This window comes from Hemiscyllium ocellatum, chromosome 34, assembly GCF_020745735.1.
Source record: "Hemiscyllium ocellatum isolate sHemOce1 chromosome 34, sHemOce1.pat.X.cur, whole genome shotgun sequence".
Lineage (NCBI taxonomy): Eukaryota > Metazoa > Chordata > Chondrichthyes > Orectolobiformes > Hemiscylliidae > Hemiscyllium > Hemiscyllium ocellatum.
In genome coordinates, this window is record NC_083434.1 from 46,545,492 (window position 1) to 46,562,337 (window position 16,846).

Below are 16,846 nucleotides of genomic sequence, written 5' to 3' on the forward strand. Positions count from 1 at the left end.
GAACCAGTGGGGTTCTGTCTTGGTGGCGGTTGGAGGAGCGGGGCTCAAGGGCGGAGGAGCGGGAAGTGGAGGAGATGCGGTGGAGGGCATCGTCGATCACGTCTGGGGGGAATCTGCGGTCCTTGAAGAAGGAGGCCATCTGGGCTGTGCGGTGTTGGAACTGGTCCTCCTGGGAGCAGATGCGGCAGAGACGAAGGAATTGGGAATATGGGATGGCGTTTTTGCAGGGGGCAGGGTGGGAGGAGGTGTAGTCCAGGTAGCTGTGGGAGTCAGTCAGTTTATAATAGATGTCTGTGTTGAGTCGGTCGCCCGAGATAGAGATGGAAAGGTCTAGGAAGGGGAGGGAGGAGTCTGAGACAGTCCAGGTGAATTTCAGGTCGGGATGGAAGGTGTTAGTAAAGTTGATGAACTGTTCAACCTCCTCGTGGGAGCACGAGGCAGCGCCGATACAGTCATCGATGTAGCGGAGGAAAAGGTGGGGGGTGGTGCCAGTGTAGTTGCGGAAGATGGACTGTTCCACATATCCTATGAAGAGGCAGGCATAGCTGGGGCCCATGCGGGTGCCCATGGCAACTCCTTTAGTTTGGAGGAAGTGGGAGGATTGAAAAGAGAAGTTATTCAGGGTGAGGACCAGTTCAGTCAGTCACACCTCAGGGACGCCCGGACCAACCAACCCAACCACCCCGTGGCTCAACACTTTAACTCTCCCTCCCACTCCACCGAGGACATGCAGGTCCTTGGACTCCTCCACTGGCAGAACATAACAACACGACGGCTGGAGGAGGAGCGCCTCATCTTCCGCCTGGGAACCCTCCAACCACAAGGTATGAATTCAGATTTCTCCAATTTCCTCATTTCCCCTCCCCCCACCTTGTCTCAGTCGGTTCCCTCAACTCAGCACCGCCCTCCTAACCTGCAATCTTCTTCCTGACCTCTCCGCCCCCACCCCACTCTGGCCTATCACCCTCACCTTGACCTCCTTCCATCTATCCCACCTCCATCGCCCCTCCCCCAAGTCCCTCCTCCCTACCTTTTATCTTAGCCTGCTTGGCTACTCTCTCGCATTCCTGATGAAGGGCTTATGCTCAAAACGTCGAATTCTCTATTCCTGAGATGCTGCCTGGCCTGCTGTGCTTTGACCAGCAACACATTTTCAGCTGTGATCTCCAGCATCTGCAGACCTCATTTTTTACTCGACCATTGCAAACTGCCTGGCTGTGTGTCTGCACTAAGAAAACAATTTAAGACAAAAGGACTGTGGGCCTGCTGGCTATGTCTGAGGTTGAGGGGGGAAGGTACTGCGTGGCAAAGAACTAAAAGGCAAGGCAAGGATACTGAGAGTGCTGAGTTAGGCACGAAATGAGCAAATGCTTGGCCAGTCAGCCAGCAGCCCTGGGTTAGGGAGCTGTCCCAGCGTGCCAGGAAGCAGCCCTGGGTTAGGGAGCTGTCCCAGCGTGCCTGGAAGCAGCCCTGGGTTAGGGAGCTGTCCCAGCGTGCCTGGAAGCAACCCTGGGTTAGGGAATTGTCCCTGCGTGCCTGGAAGCAGCCCTGGGTTAGAGAATTGTCCCAGCATGCCTGGCAGCAACCCTGGGTTAGGGAATTGTCCCAGCATGCCTGGCAGCAACCCTGGGTTAGGGAATTGTCCCAGCGTGCCTGGAAGCAGCCCTGGGTTAGAGAATTGTCCCAGCGTGCCTGGAAGCAGCCCTGGGTTAGGGAACTGTCCCAGCGTGCCTGGAAGCAGCTCTGCAAAGAGATATATCGTACATTCCAAATGCAGCGCTCCAGTGCAGACCCACACACTCTGTAAGAGATCAAAAACATGGCCTGATGTGACGAAGTTGGAATGTGTCTGATGCCAAAGTTCATGGACAGTAGGTTCATGTGGTGAATGCCCATGGGGAGTATGGCCTGAGCCCTTGGTGCTGGGTGTCAAAAACGGAGACTTGGAGGAGCAAACAGTGAGCTGAAGTCACCAGGTAAAAAGTCTGGCTTCCCTGTCCAGGAATTCCCAGCTTCTAGTTTCTATTGGCAGATGATAAATCAGAAGAGTGCATGTTAAGTAATAATGAAGTTGCTAAAGATGTGGTCATCCATGCTCATTGGCCTCTTGCCACACTATAATGAGAATTTTGTCTCAATGTTTGACATTTGGTTAGAAAATGGAGCCTTTATTTCTGTCATCAAAAGTGTCTTCACTGAACATCTCACTGCCTTAAATTTACCAGATTGGGATGATTCTACCCAGATTATCACAGTGTAATGGACTGCCTGGGTGCTGGAGAAAGGGAGCGACTCGAGGCTAATCTACCTCCATACCTTACTGCACAGGAATACAAATGTAAATGTATATTTGAATCAAAATGATCAAACCTTTTGAAGAGTTAAAATAAGGCTGGAAGAGTCACCAAGTTTGGGCTGGATGAGGTGTCTCAGGAAGAAGAAAACCTCACTGTGAAGAACCACAGACTGACAAAAGAAAAGAATCACAAAAACCTCAGTTGTGAAGCATGAGTTATGATTGGTTCTAAGCAATTTTAATGTATGCATAAAGGACAGTGCAAATTATACCTGTTAAAAGAGTCTTCATATAAGAAGGTGCTTGTTGGATGAGGAAGTGGAAGGGTGGGTTAGTAAGTTTGCCAATGACAGTGAGGTTGGTGGAGTGGTAAATAATGTGAAGGGCTGTTGTAGGTGCAATGGAACATTGACAGGATGCAGAACTGGACTGATCAGTCCCAGATAGAATTCAACCTGGAAAAGTGTGAAGTGATTCACTTTGGATGGTTGAATTTGAATGCAGAATACAGAGTTAAAGGCAGGATTCTTAGCAGTGAGGAGGAACAGAGGGATCTTAGGGTCCATGTCCATAGATCCCTCAAAGTTACCACCCAGGTTGAAATGGTTGTTAAAAAGATATACAGTGTGTTGGCTTCCCTTAGCAGGGGGATTGAGTTTAAGAGCTGCGAGGTTACGCTGCAGGTCCATGGAGCCCTGATTAGACCACACTTGGAATATTGTGGTCAGTTCTGGTTGTCTCATTACAGGAAGGATGTGGAAGCTTTAGAGAGGGTGCAGAGGCGATTTACCAGGATGCTGCCTGGACTGGAGGGCATGCCTTATGAAGAAAGCTTAATGAAGTTAGGGCTTTTATCATTGGAACGAAGAAGAACGAGAGGTGACCTTATAGAGGTGCACAAGATGATGAGAGGCACAGTTAGAGTGGATAGTCAGAGACTTCTTCCCATGGCAGAAATGTCTATCATGAGGGGACATAATTTTAAGGTGATTGGAGAAAAGTTTCGCTGAGATTTCAGAGGTAGGTTCTTTACACAGAGAGTGGTGAGTGCATGGAATGCATGGCCAATGGTGTTAGTAGAGTCAGAGACATTAGGGACATTTAAGCAACTCTTGGATAGGCACATGGAAGATAGTACAACGAAGGGTATGTACTACGAGGATAGTACAACGAAGTCTGATCTTCAAGTAAGATAAAAGGTCGACACAGCATCGAGGGCTGAAGGGCCTGTGCTGTACTGTTCTATGTTCCATTTGTGTTTTCAAGTAAAAGTTGTTTACAAAATAGTATTTTGTTAATAGTGTTTTAATCCTTTTGTTACAGTGAACATCTTCAACCATAGAACAGTGATATGTCATTCTATCAACGATTAACTGTGAATTTGAATTTCTCTTTAAAAGTTATTTGTCTCTGATGGAAATAATTGTCAACAGTAAGTTATTGGGTAAAATGCCCTTAAGTGGATCAAAGTACTGCAATAAATAGATTGGCATTCTGTTAAAGTTTTCAAAGTGAGCAGTAATTGGCTGAAATTGGTAAAACTGGCTCAACTGCCTCTTAATATTTGGTGGATGAGATGCAAGGCAGAATCAATCCACAATGACATTACACATACCCTTCAGGTCAAAATTACCCCCCAAAATAATAAGGACTTGGAAACTCTGTCAAAGACAGTCAAAATTACGATTAAACAATAAAGCAAAATTGCGGTGTGTAATCAGCAAGGTGAGTACTGGTATGTCAAAAAAGAGTGTTCCAGTTGGGAAGGATTTTTGAAGGGGAAGGGATAAATTGGTGGTGAATGTTATCCAGATACTATTAAATAACAGAGACATCAGGGGAACTATTTTATGACAATTGTCATCAATGAAAACTATATGAAGTTACGTCACATTAACATAAAGTTAAGAAGTATGTTATTTAGAGGTCAAGGAAGCATGTGTTAGAAAGGAGTTCAACAAATTAGAGACCATTTTTCTGGATTGGTGAGTGGAAAAGCACTTTAGACAGTTCTCGTTTATAATTAGCTCTGTGCCAAGATGACTAATTGTTGTGGTCCATTACATCTTAATTGATGTTTGGTGACAATTTAGTAATGCCAATGGGATGTTGTTTGCAAATATTATAATTTAAAATTCTGTTTAGTAACTATAGCTACTTAACATGCAAATAAATGTATAAAACAAAAATAAAAGTAATTCATTGAAGTGCAGTGAAAACCTAGTGGGGTAACTTCCATCGTCAGCACTGATAAAAATGAAATCACCATGGTCTTACTGGACATGTAAGACTGCTCTCTCAGTAAGTAAAGATAACTGGTCATGGTTTAATCTGAGGATCACTACATACCAGGTGAAGGGAGAGGTTAAGAAGGAGTGCCCTTTGTAGTGACCCCAGTTGATGGAGGAATTGAACCCACTCTTATGACATCACTCTGTATTCCAAACTGGCAACCTAGCCAACTGAGCTAAACTGATTGGATGCTCATTTTTGATATAAACCTAGCCACATGAACATGGAATGAACTTATTTTTTTTTCTCACAGCATTGAAACCAGGAAGCTGAGCCAACATCAAGAAAGTCACATCACCTGTTCAATTCACCTTTTTATAATAATTTTACACACTGGCTGATGAAAGGCTCAACTGCTGGTGAGCCAGCTTAAAAAATTAATGGAGCCATACTCCAGAATCTGTACTGAACTAGATTTCGACAGATAATTCTGTGCAGTAAGCCAGAGTTAAGGAGAATGAATTTGCAAGATCAAGACCTCTTTCTGTATTCCTCTCGTTTTCCCTGCATGAATTCAGAGCACAGCACCAAAACAAACAAGAACTCAATGATATCTACAGTTCCACCACTGTTAGGGATGCCATTGAACAGGAAAACAACTGTGACCTCCAGTAATAAAATCTCAAGGACTCTAAAGGCTTTCCAAACTGTATAGTCTTTATTTTGCTTGTCTGTCCCAGACACTCTTTCTTTTAAATTTGCTGGCTGTGTCTGCTTGTTGTTATGTTTTTATTACTCTTTTCTGGGATTTGTAGATAGGATAATTTGTCTTGCTTTCATTCAAGCCTTGCTAATTAATGCTTTCATCTCCTAATGAGCGACATTTTCAATGAAGTGAAATGGCTAGAAGCTAAAAATAAATTTAAAATATTTGTTGCTAGCAACAAAGTCAGGACTAAAAAGAGGACTGCTGACTCAGCCTCTTCACCCAGGTGGAACTTTGTTTTCTATCATTCAAAGGCTTTTTCTTGCCCATCAACTGAATTTCCTTCAATTTTTGTGGCTCTTCATATATTGCTGTTTCAACGGACTGCATTTTAATCTGGCTGGACAGGTCTTTATGTCTGGACACTGCAATAATATTCTTGTGCTGTATAAATGTAAGACCAGTTAGGCACATGGATTCCATTCATTTGAAGATTTCAGTCTGAGCCACATTAAGAAATCTTAGGACAATGTACCACAAACACTGGCAAAGAGGTGAGTTTTAAGCAGCATTTTAAAGTAGAGAGAGGTGAAGTGGCTGAGGGAGGAAATTGCAGCTTTGAGTCAGGAAAACTCAAGACACAGCTGCCATGGGGAGAGTAATTGAAGCTCGGAGTGAGCAGAGCACAAAAATTGAAAGAACACAGAAAATTAGGAGTCAGGTTTGAGGAGGTTACAGAGATAGGGCAGATAGATATGGAATTACAAGCTCTGTATCAGGAAGGGGATTTGATAGCCTTTGTTACAACTGTACCAGAGAGTCAGATCAGATGTTATACATTAACGATCCAAACAGAGGAACCGAGGACAATGTTGCCAAGTTAGCAGGTGATACAAAGTTAGGTGGAGGGTGAGGTAGTGTTGAGGCAGCAGGGAAGCTGCAGAGGACTTTGACAGGCTAGGAGAGTAGATAAAGAAATGGCAAATGGAATACAGTCCAGATAAATGTGAATTTGTGAATTTGGACAGGAGGATAGAGCAGTAGTTTGTTTTCTAAATGAGGAAAGGCTTTGAAAATTTGAAACACAAAGTGACTTGCGAGTCCTACCTCAGGATTCTTTTCAGGTTAACAGACACGTTCAGTTGGCAAGTGTAGGAAAGCAAGTGTAATGTTAGCATTTGTTTCAAGAGGGCGAGAATACAAGCGCAGAAATGTACTGCTGAGGCTGTATAAGACCATAAGACATAGGAATGGAAGTAAGGCCATTCGGCCCATCGAGTCCACTTCGCCATTCAATCATGGCTGATGGGCATTTCAACTCCACTTACCCGCATTCTCCCCATAGCCCTTAATTCCTTGTGACATCAAGAATCTATCAATCTCTGCCTTGAAGACATTTAGCGTCCCGGCCTCCGCTGTACTCTGCGGCAATGAATTCCACAGGCCCACTACTCTCTGGCTGAAGAAATGTCTCCGCATTTCTGTTCTGAATTTAACCCCCCCCCTCTAATTCTAAGGCTGTGCCCATGGGTCCTAGTCTCCTCGCCTAACGGAAACAATTTCCTAGCATCCACCCTTTCCAAGCCATGTATTATCTTGTAAGTTTCTATTAGATCTCCCCGTAATCTTCTAAACTCCAATGAATACAATCCCAGGATCCTCAGCCGTTTCTCGTATGTTAGACCTACCATTCCAGGGATCATCCATGTGAATCTCCACTGGACACGTTCCAGTGCCAGTATGTCCTTCCTGAGGTGTGGGGACCAAAACTGGACACAGTACTCCAAATGGGGCCTAACCAGAGCTTTATAAAGTCTCAGTAGCACAACGGTGCTTTTATATTCCAACCCGCTTGAGATAAATGACAACATTGCATTCGCTTTCTTAATCACGGACTCAACCTGCATGTTTACCTTCAGAGAATCCTCGACTAGCACTCCCAGATCCCTTTGTACTTTGGCTTTATGAATTTTCTCACCGTTTAGAAAGTAGTCCATGCTTGTATTCTTTTTTCCAAAATGCAAGACCTCGCATTTGCTCACGTTGAATACCATCAGCCATTTCCTGGACCATTCTCCCAATTTGTCTAAATCCTTCTGTAGCCTCCCCACTTCCTCAGTACTACCTGCCTGTCCACTTAACTTTGTATCATCGGCAAACTTCGCTAGAATGCCCCCAGTCCCTTCATCCAGACCATTAATATATAATGTGAACAGCTGCGGCCCCAACACTGAACCCTGCGGGACACCGCTTGTCACCGGCTGCCATTCGGAAAAAGAACCTTTTATCCCAACTCTCTGCCTTCTGTCAGACAGCCAATCCTCAATCCATCCCAGTGGCTCACCTCGAACACCATGGGCACTCACCTTACTCAGCAGCCTCCCGTGTGGCACCTTATCAAAGGCCTTTTGGAAGTCTAGATAGACCACATCCACTGGGTTTCCCTGGTCTAACCTACTTGTCACCTCTTCAAAAAGTGTCCTCAATTATACCCACAAACTCCTGTCATTTTTGCTCTACTGTCTTACCCGCTAGCCTCTGCTTCCAATCTATTTTTGTCAGTTCCTCTCTCATGCCCTCATAATTACCTTTATTTAACTGTAACACCATTACATCCGATTTTGCCTTCTCTCTTTCAAATTGCAGACTGAACTCTACCATATTAGGATCGCTGCTTCCTAAGGGTTCCCTTACTTTAAGAATTTTTATAAAGTCTGGTTCATTACATAGCACTAGGTCCAGAATAGCCTGCTCCCTTCAGGGCTCCATGACCAGCTGTTCCAAAAGCCATCCTGTAAGCATTCCATGAATTCCCTTTCTTTGGATCCACTGGCAATATTATTTACCCAGTCCACCAGCATATTGAAGTCTCCCATGATCAATGTGACCTTACCTTTCTGACCTGCCTTCTCTATTTCCCGGTACATGTTGCGCCCCTGGTCCTGACCACTGTTAGGAGGTCTGTACATAACTCCCATTATGGTTTTTTTGCCTTTGTGGTTCCTCAATTCCACCCACACAGACTCCACATCATCCGACCCTATGTCATTCAGTGCCATAGATTTAATTTTGTTCTTAACTAACAAGGCAACCCCGCCCCCTCTGCCCCCCTCTCTGTCTTTTCGATAAGTTGTAAATCCTTGGATGTTTAACTGCGGGTCCTGAACCCCCTGCAACCATGTCTCTGTGATGCCTACCACATCATAATCATTCACGATGATCTGTGCCGTTAGTTCATCTACTTTGTTATGAATGCTACGAGCATTCTGGTAACTTTCTTATCATTTGAAATATTGGAAGTCATAAGATGTCCTAAGTTATCCTTCCTTTTTGCTGCATTCCCAGTCCGCCTGCACACATGCTATCCTGCTGCTTATCTTTCCATTTAACGCCATACTCCCTGTCGCTTTCACTTTCCCTTTCCCCCCAACTCAGAAGTTTAAAGTCCTACTGATCACCCTATTTATCCTCTTCGCTAGAACATTGGTACCTGATCAGTTCAGGTGGAGACCGTCCCAACGGTACAGATCCCCCCTGTTCCAAAACTGATGCCAATGCCCCATGAAGTGGAATCCCTGTTTCCCACACCAATCCCTTAGCCACGTGTTGACTTCCCTAATTTTCTTATCCCTATGCCAACCGGCTCTTGGCTCGGGCAGTAATCTGGGCAGTATAAGGCTCTGGTCAGATTGCATTTGGAATATTGTAGCAGTTTTGGGCCTCGTATCTAAGGGAAGATGTGCTGGGCATTGAGGGGGGTCCAGAGGAGCTTTGCAAGAATGATCCAGGGTATGAAGGGCATGTCCTATGAGGAACAGTTTAGGAGACTGTTCTGGGTCTGTACTTAGTGGAGTTTAGGAGAATGAGGGGCAAGCTGATAGAAACTTATAGAATGTTGAGGAGCCGCATGGGATAGATGGGGAGAAGATGTTACCATTAGAAAGTGAGTCGAGAAGCAGAGCGAAGGGATGACCCTTTAGAACTGAGGTGAGTAGGAATTTTGTCAGCCAGAGGTTGGTGACTCTGTGAAACTTATTGCCACAGAAGGCTGTAGCGACCAAGTTACTGAGTGTCTTTCAGACAGAAATACCTTGGTTCGTTCTTAGTTCAGGGATCAAGGGTTACTGGGGAAAGGGCAGGAGAATGGGGTTGAGAAATATATCAGCCATGAACAAATGGCAGTGCAGACTCAAAATTCTGCTCCTATACCTTACGGTCTATGATCCAAAATGCAGGGCAACAGTACTGTTCCTGCAGGAACAGCAAGGAAAGTTTGAAACAAAACTGTATGTTTTTGGGATGTTTTTTAGTCTCTTGTTCAGCACCATTGAGATGATCTGGTGAAAAGGTCTTTTTTGGTCAAGTAACAAATTTGAATTACGCAGAACAAATTTGTTAAATTCAGTTTTACTCAGGAGAGAAGTTAAAAATCAGCATGTTAGATCCAGCTCCAGTGTCTTAAACTCACCTGATGTCATCTAAACTCCCACTGGGTTTCTGCAGGACACAAAGGGCTAAATTTGCCCAAGTCTTTATGTTTTCTCCATTTCTGTACAGTTTATATTATTTTTCCTCATGCTCCACATTCCTATTTGCTCCAACCATCCTTAAGATTTCAAAAAGTGATATTTCCTCTTTTGTTTTTATCTCGTTGGCAGTAACCAAACATCAGGTAAGATCTGTTTCTGTTGATACTTCAGCTTGTCTCGTTTGTTGGGGAAACATTTTGTGTGTAAGCAGTGACACTTTATTTCCCAATTAGCAAATACACTCAAATGCCATTAGATCTTCTTCCTGAGTGAAGGAATGTTGTGTCTGTTTCCAGTCTGGTGATTCAACTCGCTTTCATTTGGAGAGTGTTAATATTGCTCAGCCACCACAATGTGGAAATGAGTTAACACACTGCAGAATGACTCTATAGCTCACAGATTCTCATGTTCTTTCCCACACCTATTTTATTTTTGAATTGGAAACTGCAGCCTACTATCAGTTCTACTTCATTGTTGATATTCTTTTCCAAACCAGAATACTGGCTGTTTCTTAAATAAAACCTTTTATTCACAAAGTCACAAAGTATTTACTAATGAAAGTATTTTGGCTTATGTAACTTAATTTTCATTTGTTCTTTCATTTACTAGTGTGTTAAATAATTCAGCTGGTTTCCATTCTCACCTGACTGAAGTTTATCAATCCAACAGATTGTATTTTGAGATCCTCAGAAAAGTCATATTGATCTTTTGAAAGGTTAACCCCGTTTCTCTCCCCACCAATGCCACCAAATTTGCTGAATTTCTCTTCTACTTTCTGTTGTTCATGCAGACCATTTCATATGTTACAAAAACAGATGTTGCTGAAAAAGCTCAGAAGGTCTGGCAGCATCTGTGGAGATAAATCAAAGTTAATGTTTTGGGTCAAGTGACCCTTCTTCAGAACTGATGGCAGCTAGGAAAATGCCAGTTTGTATGCAGAAGATAAGGAGTGGGAGGGGTATGGAATAAATGTTAGGTGGGGATGGAGCTCAAACAGAGAGAATAGTTGGACAGACAAGGGGGTCAATAACAATCCGGCCATGAAGCTGAAGAGCTGTTAATGGAATGGCCACTTATTTCCATTACAAAGAGATTAAAAGAATTGTCTATTCCAAAGACTGAAATTAAAAGTGTTGATTGGCAATTATCGACAGAGAGACTCCCATAATTTTACATCGTCATGTTTTACAGTAATTAAGAGCCATAAATGCCATGTCTTAACTCCCTAAAAGCTTTGCTTGTCCTTTTACCGACATCACTTTACTTTCTGCAAACAGCAGGGAAACTTCAGCACACATGACACTGTTAGTCTCATTTCTAAGAACCCACATGATCAAAACCTGTTTCAATCCAAAAACTGTCCAACAGTTCCACACCTTCCCAGTTTTTATGTATTCCATAAATATATTGTGACCATCACTGTTTTACCTTTTTATTGTCCTCATCATTGTCTGGATTAGAACCATGTTTTGAGATTAAGAGTTAACTCTGAACAACCGTTTGTTTTAAAAGAGAAGAGAACTAAAGCAGCAGATATTACCTTTTAGTGACTGGCCTGGGAAGTAGTATGAGACAAAATAATTGCAGATGGTGGAATCCAAGGTAGACAAGCAGGAGGCTGGAAGAACGCAGCAGGTCAGGCAGCGTCAGGAGATGGGGAAGTCAACATTTCCGGTGTCACCCTTCTTCAGATCATGATGCTGTCCGGTTGCTGCATTCTTCCAGCCTCCTGCTTGTCTACTCTCGAAAGTAATGCAGCCCAATGATGATCTAAAGACATGGCAGAAAGACCAGCACCAAGTGGTTGCTATACTGATTGGATGTTGAATTGATCAATTAAGCGAGGACTGGTGTTAACCAACTAAACACCACGAATTATCTGTCAAAGTGTCACTGAACTTAAAACATTAACTCTGCAAATGCTGAGAGACTGGCTGTGTTTGTCTAGTGGTTTCTGCTTTTGTTTCAGATCTCCCCCATCCAGAGTTCTTTGTTTTATTTTAAACATGGAGAATTTGGTTTTGACTCAGTTTTTAGCAGCAGCAGAGTGATTTTAGAAGCTTCCAGGTGGTTGCTGTGTTTTGCTGTCTCTAGTTTTCTCTTCTCTCCAATTATAAAGTTCTTGAATGTTCTGAGAAGATAATTCCAATTTGTAAGAAATATGTAAATACACCTAGGAATTTGCTCAACTTGTTAGCACTAACTGATGACTTCAGAAGTTGAGCAAGATATAGTTTGATTGTGTTGTGAACAATTCATTGTCCAAGAATTTCATGAAGGCCTAATATTCATCCCTGGAAATCTTTTAATTGAATGAGCATATTAAAATTATTTTATTTTCTTTATAATTTATTCCTTAACATTTTCTGTCAGTCTGAATGGGAGTTGGGTTATTCTCAAAGCAAATTACATCACCTTTTTTTTTCTTGTTATTCTAAAGTTGCATTAATAATAAGTCTTTTTTGTTCAAGTTGTAAGGTTGATGTTCAAGATCTGTTTTCGTAAAGTCTGGTTAGGAATAATTGGGCAATTTTGAGGATCATTGAATGTTTTAGTTTCACTGATTTGTGTAAATTCAATGATAGACTTTTGTTTTTGTTTGGCTTGCTGTGTTGTAACAATAATGTTTATTCCATACACCATACATTTAAGCAACAATGTGCTATCCATATTTTGTGCATGATTTATGGTGGCTATAGCATTGCATAATAAAATAAGTAAGAATGAATGTGTTTGTATTTTCTTGTAGTGGTACTTAAACTAAATTTAGCAAGAGTTATTTTCCACAAAACCATTTTAGTTTCTAACCTAATTTGTTTCACACAATAGTTCCAAAAGGTTACAGAAACAGGAAATTCACTAAGAACTAACAATTCAATGCAGCAAAAATGCATTGTAATTTATTTTAATCAACTCCAGTTTGAGTTGGTGCAAATCCTTTGGCACTGTGACGATGTAAAACACATTTCTCAAGTGTGTATGCATGATATCTGATTTCTGAAGGGACAGATGGATTAAATTTGTAGCAAACGCAAATTGCTGTAATTTTCTCTGCTGGACGAAGAAAGATTCTTTATGCAGATGTCTTGAAAGGGTTCATAGAATTAATCAAAGTGAAATGAATTTGCAAACAATCCATGCTAACGCAATGTACAACGTTGATACGAGCAAAAATTACCTTTGATATTAATCATACTTAAATAATTAAATATTTCTTATATTGTTATCAAAATGTAACATGAATCTGATTTATGGATAACTAGTTTATCCCAATTTGAACTGTAAAGCATAATTGATTGTTTTAAAATTACAAATAAGAAGATTCATTATTTCACAGTGAAGTAGTTGATTAAGTCCACAGTGACCTTGCCAAATATTTGTTTCTGAGTATCTCCATCCAGCCATTTGGTTTTTCAAACTCCTTCCATTGATTCACCAGTCAAAAAAACAAAATACTTCACTGTCTAGCCTGGATTTAGGATCAATCAATATTTGTAAACATATTTTGAAAGGTTCCTATTAAGAAAGTATATCTGACCAAGTATTCACTTACTACTCTTGGAGGCTAACAAGCTGGGGAGCGGCGAAGGTGAGTGTGGGTGATTCAATCATTCTGACAATTGGTGATGTCACATTAGTTTCACCTTTTGGACTGAGAGGGAAGGTACAGAGGTGAGATAGAGAATGTGGGAAAGAGTTGATCCAGGCAGATCATGTAGCACTGTGACTGAGTCAAAATCTTTTTTTAGATTAGATTACTTACAGTGTGGAAACAGGCCCTTCGGCCCAACAAGTCCACACCGACCCACCGAAGCGCAACCCACCCATACCCCTACATATACCCCTTACCTAACACTACGGGCAATTTAGCATGGCCAATTCACCTGACCCGCACATCTTTGGACTGTGGGAGGAAACCGGAGCACCCGGAGGAAACCCATGCAGACACGGGGAGAATGTGCAAACTCCACACAGTCAGTCGCCTGAGGTGGGAATTGAACCCAGGTCCCTGGCGCTGTGAGGCAGCAGTGCTAACTACTGTGCCACAATTAGAAGTATCATCAATTGGCATGCATAAATCAAATAAAAACCACCTAGTTAAGGTGTTCTTTTTTTTAAATGAAAAGCAAAACAAGAACATATATGCAATTGTACATTCACTCTGAAGTTGCAAATGAACGTTTGGAAACCAAGCAGAATTTGTGAAGGCCAAGTGCACCTTTGTAATAGTCTTATTGTCCCTCTGCCTAAAAACAAGAAGTGTGATCTTTTACCTTGTGATACTAATGGTAAATCTTAACAAAATAATACACGGATACACACACTCACACACACCACATGCATGCACATGCACACAGACATGCAGACACACAAACATACATGCAATAAAGACACAGCAACCATTAACAAGACTAAACATAAATAATGAGATGAAGCAACAGAAGTTGAAGGTCAAAGTTCAGTCCAAAATGATCACCATGATTAAACTGCTTGTTAAGCAAAGACTTTTATTTCATTTATCACATAAATGGAATTCTAACTCTTGATACAACGTGTATACCTTAATGAATGAGGTTATATAATTCAGCATTGCATGTCTCAACCTTCACGTGAATCCAGTGACGTTCACCTTACAGCACTGTCTACCTCTGAATCAAATAGGGACTGGATACTATATCCAAAAGATTGGATAATTATCTCCACAACACAGATTAGTTAATCAGTATCCAATCTCTGTTTATGGGAGCTTGCTGCGCACAGCGTTAGCCGCCATATCACTTAAATTATAATGGCCAGATTAGAAATATAATTATGGATACTCCACCTAGTGAAAGACATTGGTCATCCTTTTACTAGACAGTCAGATGATACAGGATCAAACTGACAAAGTTTCTGATGTGCCAAGAGTTCTTCAATGTGCAGAGCATTTGTGAGCCCCATCTATGGGCTTCTTAGGAGGGGCACTAGATTTTTGACTTCACTGTGAATGAGGCTGGGATGTACTGAAGGAAAACTCCAATATCAGGGCACCCATTTGGAATATGTCACATGGATAATCTGCCATTTAACGTTTCCTTCATGGATCAAACTGCACGGACCTGGTAGCTACACCTCTTTTTGCCCAATGCCATTGTCTTGCCACTCCACTACCATGTCCCTTGTATACTCCAGAATTTCCTTACTGAGATGATGTGGAAGTGCCGGTGTTGGACTGGGGTGGACAAAGTCAGAAGTCACATGACTCCTGACTTCCTTCTGAAATGAACATAGAATTACATACAATGGATGGGCAGCAAATGTCTCTGGCCATCAGATACTTAACAAAGTGGTCCTCATACTGTTGGCCTCTTTATCAGAGCTGAGCCCACAGCATCAGAGCATTGTGCAGATGGTCTGCTTTCTGTGTGAGATGATCTCATTTGCAAATAGCTGCCTGCAAGGCCTGTCCAGAAACCAATGCTAGAAATGTCATGAAGTAGCTTTCTTGTCCCCCATTATGTATAAAACAGCCTGAAAATTAATTTCAATGTGAACATTTGATTACATTAGAAAATGGAAATAAGAGTGATTTCATTGTATAATAAAATAAGATTTTTGACAGTCCCCATCTTTAACAGTCACTGGCTATAGCATTTTGCAATGCATAACTTTTAGAGGTCAAGGTATTGACATTTTGTTGGTCTGCATGAGTGTTGATTAGAAGATATTATTCTGGGTCTCGCATCAAAGTCTTCCCCTAGGTGTCTCCCACTTCAACACTGATATTGTAAAGGAAAGCACATGAACGTAGATTATATATTAACATCATTTAAATAGATTTGGAACAAATGGCTTGTGTGTTTTGGCCTGTATGTATGAAGGTGTTTAAGATTAACGTATCAGTCTTTATGGAGCCATTTTTAAAAATTCATCAGTATGAGAGAGAGGGGACTGCTGAAGTGAGAATTTATTTGCACTGTAAGAGTTTTATGACTGGACAGAGCAAACAATAAAAAGGATTAGCTTGATTTTGTTAAAAATCGCACAACACCAGGTTACAGTCCAACACGTTTATTTGGAGGCATTAGTTTTCGTAGCACTAGTGCGTCTAAATAAACCTGTTGGCTGTTAACCTGGTGTTGTGTGATCTTTCACTTTGTTGACCCGAGTCCAACACTGGCATCTCCAAATCATAACTTGATTTTGATTTATAAGAGAAACAAGTTTATTGTTCACTGAACAGAATGAAAAACTCAAGACCCAGAGAGCATTTGGTTTCAGTGTACCAAAGTTCTTGTTGAAGTTGTAAAAAACAGTTTTTATGAGAAAGCTAGCTCATTCAGAAAAGTTAAGAAAGAGATTTCCTCAGTGTAAGTATTATGCTTAACATCTCCAGACCAAAAGTGTTTGGTTAGAGCCAGGAAAAGGTTTTTTGAAATTGAGAAAGTCTAAGCTTAGTCATGTTTTAAAACAAGAAAAAGACTATTACATTTTCAAGACCGAATGGAATAAAACAATTAAGTCAATCCAAAGATGTGATTCAGAATAGAAAGAAATAGTTAAGTCAATCCTATAGAAGTGACACAAAAAGGAACTCTTTCTGTGTTTGGTTATAGTAAAGCGATACTATTAGGACAGAAGAGAATTGATTTTACAATGTTATTTGAAATCTTTCAAATTATTTTATAGGTAAGTAATTTGGTTGATTTTATTTTGTCTTCATTTGTTTTAGGTAATGAACTTCTGTTAATTGTAAAACAAAACGTTTAGCATCGTCCGTTTGTGTTTCAGTGAAAGACTAGTATGTTAAATAATACAAATCAAAACACAATCAATCAAGCTAAATGTCAATCTAGGACCTAACTTACCTTGTGATAACCTCTGGTGGGATCACAACAATAGAAGAGACTAGATCATACAGTCATAGAGATGTACAGCATGGAAACAGACCCTTCGGTCCAACCCGTCTATGCCAACCAGATATCCCAACCCAATCTAGTCCCACCTGCCAGCACCGGCCCATATCCCTCTAAACTCTTCCTATTCATATACCCATCCAAATGCCTCTTAAATGTTGCAATTGTACTAGCCTCCACCACATCC